Here is a 13626-nt window from a genome sequence, read left to right as displayed (position 1 = left end):
CAGAGCCCAGTGTGGAACTCAAACTCACCACCGTGAGATCAAGATCCGAGCTGAGATCAAGAGTTGGCCGCTCAACCAGCCTAGTCACCCAGGCATCCCTTCTGTTTATCATTTTTCAAAAAATGTGACAAGTAACACTTTCTCTGCTTGGACCTGTCCTCACACCTGCTATGCTGGTCTGGGGGTCAGACGTGTAGCTGGTGTGGTGCTGGTGATGTTGAGCAAGACAGTTGTTAAGTCTTTTTACCCTAATTGCTGTTGTCCTATTATTTCCTTTTTTTTTAAAAGATTTTATTTTATATCGTGGTGATATATGCTAAAACTGTTGCTTCTGGTCCTGCCTTAAAACTTGAATATGTAGGGCATTTTTTAAGGATTTATCCCTGGAGATACAGTATTTGTTTTTCTCTGTCTGACTTATTTTGCTTAGCACAATACCCTCTAGGTACATCCATACTGTTGTAAATATCAGAATCTTATCCTTTTTGATGGCTGAGTAATATATCATTGTGTGTATGTACCACTTTGTCTTCTGTTGCTGACACTTGGGCTGCTTCCATATCTCGGCTATGGAAAAAAATTGCTGCAGTAGGCTTAGGGGTATCTCTGTGCTTTCAGAATGTTGAGTCTGATGTGTCAACTGCCACAACAGTTGTGGCAACTCAGGAAGGGAGCCAGGTGCAGGAGGTAAGAGGAGGAGTGCAGCTTTAGGCAATCTGAGTTGAGGTGTCTGTTGGACGTGCAGGTGTAGGTTCTGGTTGGACAGTCAAAATGTAGGAATGGGTGCTTGGGGGAAGAGAGATGCAATCATGCTGTTGCCAAGGGATATATTCCTTGTAGAGAGAGTGACAGTTAAGGATTTAGGGTAATTCCTTCTTTTCTTGGGCAGATAAAGGGGAAGAATAAAGGAGTAGTGGATGGAAGGGGAGGGACATGGCTTTGATGCCAGGAAGGCATTTTTGCACAGATGTCTAGAGAAGAGAGATTTCAAGGAATGAAATGTCAGCAATGTTCGATGATGTGAAAAGTTGCAAAGCAGCTTGATTGGGGGTGGGGGTAGATCGAGGAGGTTGTCACTGAGTACTGAAAGAAAATGGGAGGTGAATAGTGGAGTCCTAAGCCAGACATAGAGATAGAGTGACTGGGCGTGATACCATGGAGGTCACACACAAGAATAGCCTTTTAGAAAGTTTGATGGTAAAGACACAGACGATCATAACTCCAAACATAGCTTGGACAAGGGTGGGTTTTACAGGCTGTGTTTACCTATTTGCAGGTTGACTGAAGGGAGATGACAGATGGTGCATGCTGCTGGATGTTGTGGGTTGAGATGGGATCAGGTATACAGAAAAGCACACAGAGAGGAGTGTATGGATGCCCTGACTGCTTCTGTAGAACACAAGGCCAACATTAGGTATGGAGGGAATGGAACGTGGCTCAAGGAGATGTGCAGTCTCAGATACAGACCACATGGCTCAGAGTCTTACAGGGCTCTCCTTGCCTCCACGTGGCCCTTCTCACAGGGTTTAAGTTTTGAAGAGTCCTTTTGTTTCTCTGGGTTTGGGGTGTGACTGGAGAGACATAGCAGAGAGCAAGGGCTGAGGAAAGACCAAGAGGGCAGGAACTCACAGAGGGGAGTCTACTACCCTCTCTGCCTTTTCTGGTATGGGCTCTCTCCTGATCTGGATGGACGGATGACCTGCCATTACTTCTTTTAAAAATGCATTTGGCTTTACCCTGCCAGAAAGCAACACATGTTTATTGAAGAATAGTGGGAAACCCCAGAGAAACTGAAGGAAGAAAATAAGTACTCATCTGAAGACAACCATTCAAAAGTTCTGGCACCTTTTCCTCCCAACTTCCACTGAAGTTGAACAGATAAATGTATATATATGAAGTGATTTCTGGGAAAGACCAAAAAAAAAAAAAAAAAAAAAAAAGATACCAACAACAAGAAAACAAAAAAGAGAACAAAGCAGAAGAAAACAGTGTTCATTTTCTTCCTGAGGCTGCCCTTCCTCGATACTGCTACTTGGTTTTACTACCTGCTTTTCTCCCTGGGCTTTCTTGACAAAATATGGTTCTACTACTTTTACCTTCTTCAAAGTGTTTGACAGAGTCGTTTGCTTTCAACATGGAGTTTGAGCAAAATGGACTATTGTTTTAAAATATTCTATCATGTGTGCTGTAATATCTCATCCTGGACATGCTACAAATGCTATGATAAAAAGAAGAGATGCTTTTAAAGTGATCCGCAGAGTTGTGAAATTCATTGGCATGATCCTTCTTTTTTTTTTTTTAAAAAAGATTTTATTTATTTATTTGACAGACAGAGATCACAAGTAGGCAGAGAGGCAGGCAGAGAGAGGAGAAAGCAGGCTCCCTGCAGAGCAGAAAGCCTGATGCGGGGCTCGATCCCAGGACCCTGGGATCATGACCTGAGCTGAGGGCAGAGGCTTAACCCACTGAGCCACCCAAGCGCCCCGACATGATCCTTCTTTTGAGGGTCAAAATTCGTTTAATTTTTTTCTGCTCCAGCTTAACCTTCGCAGTCTTCAGTTGTTATGTGCATTAGACACAGTATTAGCAGTAGTGGCAGTAAAAATACTCCTGTCACCCTTTACAGGTACCATTTTACTAGCATCTCCTTACCACTGTAGCAGCTTTAAACCCTGTTTCCACCCTGTTCATTCCTTTAAATGCCTTTTCCTTAAAACCTTTTCTTAGTTTTTGGTGTTCTATAGCTTTACCACAAAATGTTTAATTGAAGATTTCTCATCTTGCTTGGTATCTGTGCATTTCCTGTATTTCTGGATTTATTATTTCTGTAATATCCTCAGCTGTTTTCTTCTGAAATTTTGACTCTGTCCTTCTGCTGTACTTCCCTGGATTCTTATTTAAACCTCCCGTCTGTTGTTCGTGTCTCTCAAGCTGGTGTTCATCCTCTTCTCCTGCCTCCTTGTGTTGCATTCTGGGGAATGTCTTCACTTCTTGGTGCAGTGTTGTGAAGTCCTTCATTCGGGGCTCATCTACTGCCCCACCATTCTGGTGTATTTTCTGTTGTGTTTTACGTCTCAGTGATTTTTGGTCCCTGTTTAACTTCCTTCAGTTCCATGTTCACACTTGGCCTGTTGCTTTTGATAGGCTCTTGATCCTTCTTCATTTTTATACCTCTTTTGTGTTCTTAAACAATTAACATGTAATATTTTCTATTCTGTATCTGATCATTCCATTGTCTAAAGTCTTCATTTTCCCTCAGTCTTCTGTCTCTCACAGTGGCCTCATTTCTTGCATGCTCTGTGAAGGGATTTTGAGACCAGATTTATTGGAACATAGATGTATTCTCTTTTCATTCTGTTTTTTGGTGTTTTTGTTTGTTTGTTTGTTTGTTTGTTTGTCTGTCTGTTTTTTCCTGGAGGGTTTGTCTTTCCTTTGCCAGGAGGCTGGGAGTGTTCTTGGTTGGGATCACATTGGTTACATTTGAGGGTCCTGGTTTATTAAGGAAATCTCAGGTTCAGTTCCCCCAACTTACCGTGTGGTGGGAACGGGGTCTGGAGGGCACAGGCCTGTAGAGATCCTGCAGTGAAAATGGCATTTGTTCTCTGGCACCCTGATTTGTTTCTCTTGAGCTTGTGCTTACAGATCAGGTTTTGGCTCACTTGTTTTTGCCACCTCCCTCTTCCTGCTTCCTTTCCTACCATTTTCTAAGTCCTTTACTAGTTTTCCGATGTCTTCTAAAGCCCAGAAATGTTTTGTGAATTCCATTTGCCATCACTAATTGCAAGTCTCATCCTGCAGCAGGAAGGCCAGAGCCAGACACTGTAATGCTCTGCCTCCCACAGAGGAGATTTTAATACCCTCTCCTCGTGTTCAGAAATTCTAGATTGGAGATGGAGTTATGGATACATTACCATCTACAGAGGATTAGTTGCCTATATAATAGAACAAGTATGCATTATTCTAATCTTCCTAAAACTTCCATTTTGCATAATAAATATGAATGAATAAGGAACCCGCATTACTTTAGTTTATGCAGATGTTCTCTTTCTGTCTCTGGCTTTAGATGGTAGGTTGTCATTTGTATGGTTCATTCTGAAAATTGGGTAACTTCATTCTTATTTTCTACATGTTGGTGCCATATAAACTGATGATATATGGAGATTCAGAGGTAAATATTTATCAACATCTAAATAATTGGGGAAGGCTTCCTTTACAAAAGGTAGAATTATTAAGACCTGTTTAATCACAGAAGGGATATCCTGTAAAGCTAGCCCATAAATAAAAAGTGGATCAGAAAAAAGCAGAGAGAGGAGAGAATTTGGAAGGAGCATGTGGAGGGACACCTACTGCCTATCCCTGTAAGTCAGGGGCAATCTGGAAGGGAAACCTTGTTAAAGGAGGCAGTAGTGTTTAGATGTAATGAGCTACTGGAAACCTCACAGTGTTCTGGTGAAGCAAGTGGTGTGCAATCAAGTCCGCAGCCCAGTTGAAGTTGGGGCTTCAGGCAGCAAGCGAGCAGGCCTTTCTGTCTGCCTTTATCTCCAGTGGGAGCGACTTGTCCTCCTTGAAGTCAGCCTCCAGACATCTTTTCCTGTCGCTACACATCTGTGCATCACTGAGAATTTCTTCGGTTGCTGCTTCATGGAGATGTTTGTCAGTTTTTGGTTTTGTTTGTTTTGTTTTGTTTTTTACCGAGGTTCACTTGCTAACTTTTCTCTTCTCTTAAAAAAAAAATATATTTAATCTAGGGGTGCCTGGGTGGCTTAGTGGGTTAAAGCCTCTGCCTTCGGCTCGGCTTGAAGGCATGATCCCAGGGTCCTGGGATTGAGCCCCACATCAGGCTCTCTGTTCAGCAGGGAGCCTGCTTCCCTTCCTCTCTCTCTGCCTGCCTCTCTGCCTATTTGTGATCTCTGTCTGCCAAATAAATAAATAAAATCTTTAAAAAATATATGTGTTTAATCTAGGGGCACCTGGGTGGCTAAGTGGGTGGGTTAAGCCTGTTTCTTCAGCTCAGGTTATGATCTCAGGGTCCTGGGATTGAGTCCTGCATCAGCAGGTAGCCCTCTTCCTCCTCCTCTCTCTCTCTGCCTCTCTGCCTACTTTTGATCTCTCTCTGTCAAATAAATAAGTAAGTAAATAAATCTTTTAAAATATATATATATATAATCTCTTCCAGGAAGAGATTATGCTGAGTGAAAAAAGTCAAGCAGAGAGAGTCAATTATCATATGGTTTCACTTATTTGTGGAGCATTACAAATAGCATGGTGGACAAGGGGAGATGGAGAGAAGGGAGTTGAGGGAAACTGGAAGGGGAGGTGAACCATGACAGACTATGGACTCTGAAAAATAATCTGAGGGTTTTGAAGGGGTAGGGGGTGGGAGGTTGGGGGAACCAGGTGGTGGGTATTAGAGAGGGCACGGATTGCATGGAGCACTGGGTGTGGTGCAAAAACAACGAATACTGTTACACTGAAAAAAAAATATATATATTTCATCTCTTATTACCATGTATTTCAAATGGTAGTGAGGGATGATGGTGTGGGACCCCATGAAGTGAATTTACACTGCCATCTTGACCACAATATAAGTGTCGTACACAGCCGTCCTGTGTCCCCTTTCGTTCTGAAATGGATTCTCTCTTCCCAGCTGTTATCAATAGAAGACAGGGGTCTTTGTTCTTGTAGGTGACTTGTCCAAGATCGCACAACTTTCGAGGTTTAACCTTTGGTCTGATTGTAGGACCCATTTTCTTTAACTCAGTGCCATGCAACCTACCATGTAGGACTCTCAATACTCTCCTGCTTTTGAAGCTGTACTCCACAGGCCACGTCTACCAGTGCATATCTATTTTTGTCTAGTTCACTCATTTATTGCACACGTTTACTGGATGCCAGCTATGTGTTTCAGGCACCTTTCTAGGTGCTGGAGATATGGAAGTGGGCAAGTCAAACACAACCCCCTGCCCTCATTGAGCATGTTCCATTTCCTACTACTGGAAGCATCCACCAGGAACAATGGACTTATGCCAGAAGTCCAGCAATGATATGAGTTCCAGAAATTTCTGAATGGTTCTTTGTGGAAGTGATGATTTGGCGGCAGCCCTCAAGGTAGCTACCTGCACAGGCAAAAAAAAAAAAAAAAAAAAAAAAAAAAAGGAGGGCTGGTGTAGAAATGCCTGATGAATTGGCTTCAAGGTCAAATAACTGAGCCAGGTCTTTAAGGTCTTATTTAGCTCGGAGATTTTTCAAGAACTTTCCATGATACATAAGCATATTATAGAAAAAACCCTATTCAAAGCACACTGTAAATTTGGAGGATGATTGTCTTTGCATTATTTTTGTGATTAAATGACAGTTGATGATACAGGCACTGTTGTAAGTCACTTATCCCTGTGCAAACACTTTGTGGTAAATTCTTTTATCATCCTTATTTTTCAGAGGTAGAGACTGATGCAAAGGGAGAAGTTTGGTGGTTCTCCACTGGCCACAGCTAAGCAAGCAAAAAGCAAAAAGCAGAGCCTGCATTGGAACCAGGCACTGTGGCTCCAGACCCCAACTCTTCACCCTTGGGCTTCTTGCAGCACGCCTGATTTCTTGTCACTAAGAACTTGGTGAAGGAGTTTAATGGTACCTTTAAATTCTAGTTTTTCTTTCTCAGAACTGAATCTGCATTGCAGTGCATCTCTGCATAAACATGTGTTTAATTTTGTCACCTTTAATTTTGTTTTTAGGTAAGATCTGAAGGAGTCAATATGTTTCTTCTGTGGCTTCAAGCACTTCAGACAAACTTTGCAGAAGAGCAGGTGCTGATTTTTGCTTGCCTCGTGCCTGGTTTCCCAGCGATCATGTCATCCTTAGGGACCTGCATGGTGGAGACACTCATCAGTCCTAGCCCTGGTGTGGCGGATGGTGAGGAACATTTTAGCCAGCCTTACAGGTTGAAATGACTCTGGAAGTTCTCTTGAGGGATTCCTCAGCTTGTCATGATCCTTTATTTCGTAGATGGGTTTGGAGGAGGAATTATCCCCTGCTCTTGTTCACAGTAATGTCTTACAGACATTAGAATAGAAAGAATCAGAGCCTTTTTTATATGCAATGAGGATGGGAGACATTTACTGAAGTGGTGGAAACAGGAATGGAAGGGAGGACTCAGATGTTGGAAACAACAGGAAGTGGAGACACATCATGTATCTGGAGTGTTTTCTTGGCTGTGAATGAAATTTAAATCTGCCATTCAAAACTACTGTTTATTGTCCTCAGCATGATTGTTTCACGAGTGGACATTCATCTGCTCATCCAGCCCTGTATTTTCATGCCGCATTCATGGAAAGACAGTAGCTGCTTCCTGGGAAAGTCATGGCAACCATCTGTGTCCCATGAGTTTTTAAGGAACTTGCCAGTTAGGGCCAATGATTGATTAATGCACATCACTTTATTGCCCAAAGACAGGTATTTGATCCTTAGGCTGACCGAAGCAGAATTTGGCAGAGAGAAGAATAGTTTAGAGGGAGAGGTGGCTTCATGGGAGTTTGTACCATATTTCCAACCCCTTGATGCTCGCTGGCCTGGAGTGTAGCGTGAGCAGGTTCCAAAGGAGGGGCAGATGTATTTTAATGAAGGCCATTTTTTAAAAACACTTTGAACGTTGGTGAAAGAACTCCTTTTTTTCCCCACTCTGGAGCAAAGATATATCCACAAGAATCACTCCACTCTTGCTGGCCATATCAGGGGAAAGTATCGCTGAGGCCAAACATGCTTTTTCCTTCAAGTACTATTGAACTGTATGGTTATTCAGGTAAAAGCAAAATCTTGGATAATTCAGGAATGGTCTTTCTCTTGATAGGAAAGAGAAAACATTGCTTATTTTCTCCCAGCTCATCCATATTTTGTATGTTTGCTTGTTTGTTTGTTTGTTTGTTTTTTGAGTTGACTCTTTATGATATTTCACTAGAACTTGAATATGTGCTATATCACATCAGCAAAGACTTGGCATACATAATATTTTGTGTGAGAGTGTATGTCAAGCAAACATTTCAGTTCTCCCATCGGCTTTTATATTACCATATTCACACAGAACACTTCACTTCTAACACTGTGGCTGAGGCTGTGGATTTTTCCCTCACCAGGCAACTCTGCAACACCAGCTGGGTGTCCTGTAGTTTTACTCAGCTTTGACACTGTCTGCCTTGATAAGGCATCTGATCCCACAGGTTAAGGGCTCAGTCCCGTGAGACTGTTCCATCACATTCAGGTGCCAGTCATAAGTAGGAGGAGCCCAGGTTACCCACAACTTCTCTACAACTTGGCTACAAATCAGAGGTTCCTTCAACTCCTCCTCCGGTTCAACTGAGTGGCTCGCAGAACTCTGGGAAACATTTGTTTTCATTTGCAATTTATGAAAGATATGATAAAGGATACAGATAAAGTCAGATGCAGAGACACAAAGGGCACAGTCTGAGAGGGTCCCAAGCACAGGAATGTCTATTCTGTGGAGCTGGGTTTTATCCTCCTCCTGGTACCTGGATATGTTGACTTACCTGGAAGTTTCCTGAAACCCCTGCTATGAGGATTTTTTTTAAAAGATTTTATTTATTTATCAAAGAGAGAGAGGGGGAGAGAGCGAGCACAGGCAGACAGAATGGCAGGCAGAGGCAGAGGGAGAAGCAGGCTCCCTGCTGAGCAAGGAGCCCGATGTGGGACTCGATCCCAGGATGCTGGGATCATGACCTGAGCCGAAGGCAGCTGCTTAACCAACTGAGCCACCCAGGCGTCCCTGCTATGAGGATTTTTATGGAGGCTTCCTTACATAGATGTGCTCTGCTTTTAGCCCCCTCCCCTCTCTGGGGGAATGTAGGGGTTGGGGTGGGGGTGCCGAAGATTCTAAATTCTAATCATGGTGTGGTCTTCCTGGTGATGTGTCCCCACTGAGGAGCCATCTCGGAGCCCACCCAGACTTGTGTTATTAGAACAAAATATTAAACTCAAAATGGATGGAAGACCTCAATGTAAGATAGGAATTCTTGCCAGTTTTCTTAAGGTGATTCTTTCTCTATGCTATCCCTCAAGATTCTGTCCTTGCCTCCCTTCCTGACTGCACTGTCCTATTGGGCAATCTTGCCTATTGGGCAGGTGGAATGGACCAGTAGGGTCAAAATGCACAGCTTCTAGAAGGCAAAGGGATACTCCAGTCTGCTCTCAGGACTTTGGAGTCTTTGTGTTTTTGGTGCTTCTGAAAGGAAATGAGAGAGGAGAGCAGACAAGAAAGAATGCTAAGTCATTAGAGAGAACTGGTAGGATAAAATACAGGCATGATGAGTAGAATGAGTTTAAAAACATGATACCATTGGGTGATTTTTTTAATACTCAGTAAGAATATTTTTAACAAAGTGAACCATTTAGTTTTGAAATATTCATTCTTAGCATAATTTGAGTTTTAAGATAGGATTACATTACATGATTGTCAACATTATTTGTCACCATGACTTTTTTTTAATTTTGGATAGGAATTTTAATAAGATAGCATTTTATTTCAGTAGACATTTAAGTTAAAATTTAAATGTATATATGTTCTTTCCCACATATTATCCAAAGGCTACAAATTAGAGTGGAAGAATAAGGAGAATCAAGATACTTGTTTTAAAGTTCTTTTTACACTGTTTTGAAAATATTGTCTTCCTCATTTATTTCCATCATTTACCATGTTAGCAAAATCTACAAACTTGTACTTGGTAAGTACTGATTGGGCTGGGTATAGAGGATGTCCACAGGGAAGCTGCCATTCTCTTTCAAAGTGACCTTTGTTTATTTTTAAGCAAAATAGTCACTTTATTCTTATATTTAATGGTAACTTTATTATAAGAGGTTTAAAGTTTCCTAATAAATGATTTTACCTATTTGTACATACTATTTATTTGTACCTCAGGAAGACTGTGGCTCCTAAAATAATTCAACATGTGTCATGATTCTTCTTGGTATAATTATATTTAAAATTAAGTTTTAAAATTTTAATTTTTAATTGAAACTGTTTATTGAAGGCAGTGTTTATTTTCTCATGCAAAGATGTTGAAATAAACATTCTCGTTGAAGTCTTCTCTTAACGGTGTTGAGGTACGGTGACCCCAGACCCCAGACCTTGCCCAGTGCTGAGGCAGACCATCCCAGGCCATGCAACTTCCCAGAGTAGCCCTTCCTTATATCCTGGATCTTTCATCCACTACGTGCTACTTACAGCTTCTTATGGAGGGGCCAATATTTGGGCAACTGTGCAACCTAAGGGCAGTAAGCTCCAGAAAGAAAGGAAACATGAGGGAATTTCTAGTTTCACTGCTCAGGGTTTTTTGGGTTTTTGTTTGTTTGTTTGTTTGTTTTCCCCTATGAAAAATGAAGGCTCACAGGACATAAGTATCCCTTTGATTGGTGCTGGGGTGGGGAAGCAAATTTTCTTCTCCCTATTATTGGAAAGCAGGCAAAATTAGTTAAAGTGAATAATCAGAAACAATTTGGGAGGGAAAGAGATCACAACAGGCATTAATCCATGTGGTGAATGTGGACTACTAATTCAGTTGTCTTTGGGTGTTTACTTACATACACACAAATGTGCATGCTTGGATCAGGGGAAAGCAGCAAAAACTTGATGCCTTTTGAAATATGTGAAGTACTAACCTTTAGAGGTACCGGGCTGTGTATTTGTTAGCTATCTGTATATGGGTATTTTTTTCAGAACTTGAATCTGATTTGATAAATAGTCTATATTCACTGTGGAAAACATAGTATACTTTAATATATTGAATTAAAGTTCTTTATTGAGAACTTGTCTGCCTCATGCAAGTGCCTCCAGGTATATAAAAGGTGGGAGGTCGGGGTACCAGGTGGTGGGTAATATAGAGGGCATGGATTGCATGGAGCACTGGGTGTGGTACAAAAACAATGAATACTGTTATGCTGAAAATAAAAAAAAAAGAAAGTAAGAGAGCTGGACATACAGCAAGTAGTAGCTCAAGTCCAATACCATGTAACTTTTTGTATTGATTATGAAATTTAAAGGAGAAAGGGACTTTTTTTTATTATTCTATTTCTTTTCAGTGTTCCAGAATTCATTGTTTATGCACCACACCCAGTGCTTCATGCAATATGTGCCCTCCATAATACCCAACACCAGGCTCACCCAACCCCCTACCTGCCTCCCTTCTAAAGCCCTCAGTTTGCTTCTCAGAGTCCACAGTCTCTCATGGTTTGTCTCCCCCACCAATTTCCCTCAACTCACTTCTCCCCTCCATCTCCCAATGTCCTCTGTGTTATTCCTTATGCTCCAGAAGTAAGAAACCATATGATAATTGACTCTGATTGCCTTATTTCACTCAGCATAATCTCTTCCAGACAAGTTCATGTTGATACAAAAGTTGGGTATTCATTCTTTCTGATGGAGGCATAATAATCCATATTGTATATGGACCACATCTTTATCCATTCATCCATTGAAGGGCATCTTGGTTATTTCCACACTTTAGTGACTTTGGCCATTGCTGCTATGAACATTGGTGTACAGATGGCCCTTCTTTTCACTACATCTGTATCTTCTTGGTATATACCGAGTGCAGTTGCAGGGTCATAGGGCAGCTCCATTTTAATTTTTTTGAGGAATTTCCACACTGTTTCCCAATGTGGCTGCACCAAGAAAGGGACTTGTTATTAATTCTGTGGAGCTGGTCAAGTCAAAATTCAAAGATGAATTTTTTCAGACATAAAGTAGTTTATACTGATTCTATTCTTCAGATTCATCTACAAGGAAAAGGCTATAAAACTAAAGTCTCATGGATTTGATTAGGGTAGTATTGGATGTTAAAGTACCTGAAATGATGAAGAATGTCTGTACATTCTTCTAGATTTGTTTCAGTCCTAAAATATTAAATTAGTTATAATGTATGTGAAAATATCCTTACTATTAGAATTGCTTAACCTTTCTCAAATTTTCTAGTGGCTTAGTACTTAGTACTTCCACCGCTGTATGCCATAGCTATAATAAGCAAGCAGTAACAGGAGTCACCATCCCACCTTTGTCAGGTCACAAGGCAGAATCAGAAACAAGTCTACCAAAAAAATGTCATCCCTAATAATTTCTGGTACTTTAATTTTAAAGTTTTAGTTGTTATTCATCCAATCAAATATATAGCTGAGGTATATGTTTGTGAGAAATTGAACTGTTTAGGGTGGTGGCTTACACTCACTCCCCTAATCATGTATTCTGTTTCCTTCCAGACATCCCCCATTTGTGACCAGCGCCAGTGTATGTACATTACTACAACTCAAGACAATGAAAACATTTATAGTATAAAAATTCCATACATGGCAATTCACATTGTTTTTATTAAATGGATTATAAATTTCTTTTTGGAAAAAAGTATCTAGCTATAATCCAAAACACTCAAAATCGAGTTGCTGTACTGCCCCAAATCATACAGGTATGTCATTCCTCTTTTTCTTATATTTTACATAGGTAAAAATACACTAACACATACCAAAGTAATTGACTCATAGGGGTTTTGGTTCCTAAAGGATGCTGGTTCTAGGGATTATGTTTATGGGTGGGCTCTCTCTCTGTTGCTGAGGTGTCAGAGGGACTTCTGAGATAGCACTTGCCATGCCCTGCTGACATTGCCATGACAAGGTGATCTTGGGGGCCAGGGAGATGTTCTGAAAACATGATGTTGTGTGCAGTCTCCTGGACCCTCTCATTTTCCTTCCTTTGCTCAAGAGCCAGTGACATCAGAGCATAAGACCAGGGGCCCGTGTTGCCTTCACCCATCCCCAGAACCAGGCAGGCCCTCAATAATCATGTAGGTGGGCTGTGGGAAGGACCTATTTGACTGCCAAGTGCCTCTTGGCATCTCAGAGGGAGCAGTGGAAGAGATCTCAGGATTTTGAGGTGCCATGATGGAATGCCTGGAAGAAAAGGCAGACTCTCTTTAGAAGGCTTTCAGTGAAGGCCTCTTTCTGTGTGGGGCCCATGGTATACCTTCCCTCTCTTGTGGTCCTTGGTCATAGAGAAATGGGCTTTCCCAGCAGGTTGAGTTTCTTAGAAACTTTGTGCTGTGTAAGGAAGGACAACTTGGGGAGGTTTGAGAGGGGCTGCTTCATGGCAGGGGCCTGCTTTTATGCACAAAGCATGGTCCCCTTAGAGTAGCTTCGCTGATGCCCCAGAGTTCCCAAAAGTGTAACTAGGCCTGAGCTGCAAGAGTTCACACACCTGAGTGGCAGGTAGCATCTTGGTGGAGGAGCACCAAACTGAGGTCCAGAGCACATGTCCTCATTGATTAAGAACTGACTACAGAGCTAGACAAACTTATTGTCAAGAAGTCTGAGGGGGATACAGTTACAGTAAAGAGCAGCAAAATACTTACTGAAGATTTTGAAAGGGAGCTTTGGGGTGCGTGGATGGCTCAGTTGGTTAAATGTCTGCCAGAGATCAAACCCTGTGGTGGGGCGTGGGGAGTCCCTGCTAAGTGAGGAGTCTGCTTCTCCCTCTCCCTTTCCCTCTGCCACTCTCCCGGTCTGTGCTCACTTTCTCTCTGTCTCTCTGTGTCAAATAAATTTTATAAATCTTTTAAAACATAAAAATACAAAAAAGAT

General features: G+C 41.6%; 1 long non-coding RNA gene across 2 annotated transcripts in view; it reads left to right on the top strand.

Moving 5' to 3' along the window:
• Window positions 1-13626, top strand: part of LOC309861295 — a 73242-nt gene that overhangs the window by 22434 nt on the left and 37182 nt on the right. The window contains exon 4 of one of the 2 annotated variants that reach the window (XR_014309849.1): window positions 6439-6578. The exons of the other annotated variant lie outside the window; for it this stretch is intronic. This is a non-coding gene — a long non-coding RNA (uncharacterized lncRNA). Of the gene's footprint in view, window positions 1-6438; window positions 6579-13626 lie in introns of those variants that run through there. 2 annotated transcript variants of the gene reach the window in all.

Source organism: Mustela nivalis (assembly GCF_964662115.1).
Source record: "Mustela nivalis genome assembly, chromosome: 3".
Taxonomy (NCBI): domain Eukaryota; kingdom Metazoa; phylum Chordata; class Mammalia; order Carnivora; family Mustelidae; genus Mustela; species Mustela nivalis.
Note: the sequence above shows the minus strand (reverse complement) of the source record. Positions and strands in the feature narration are given on the sequence as shown.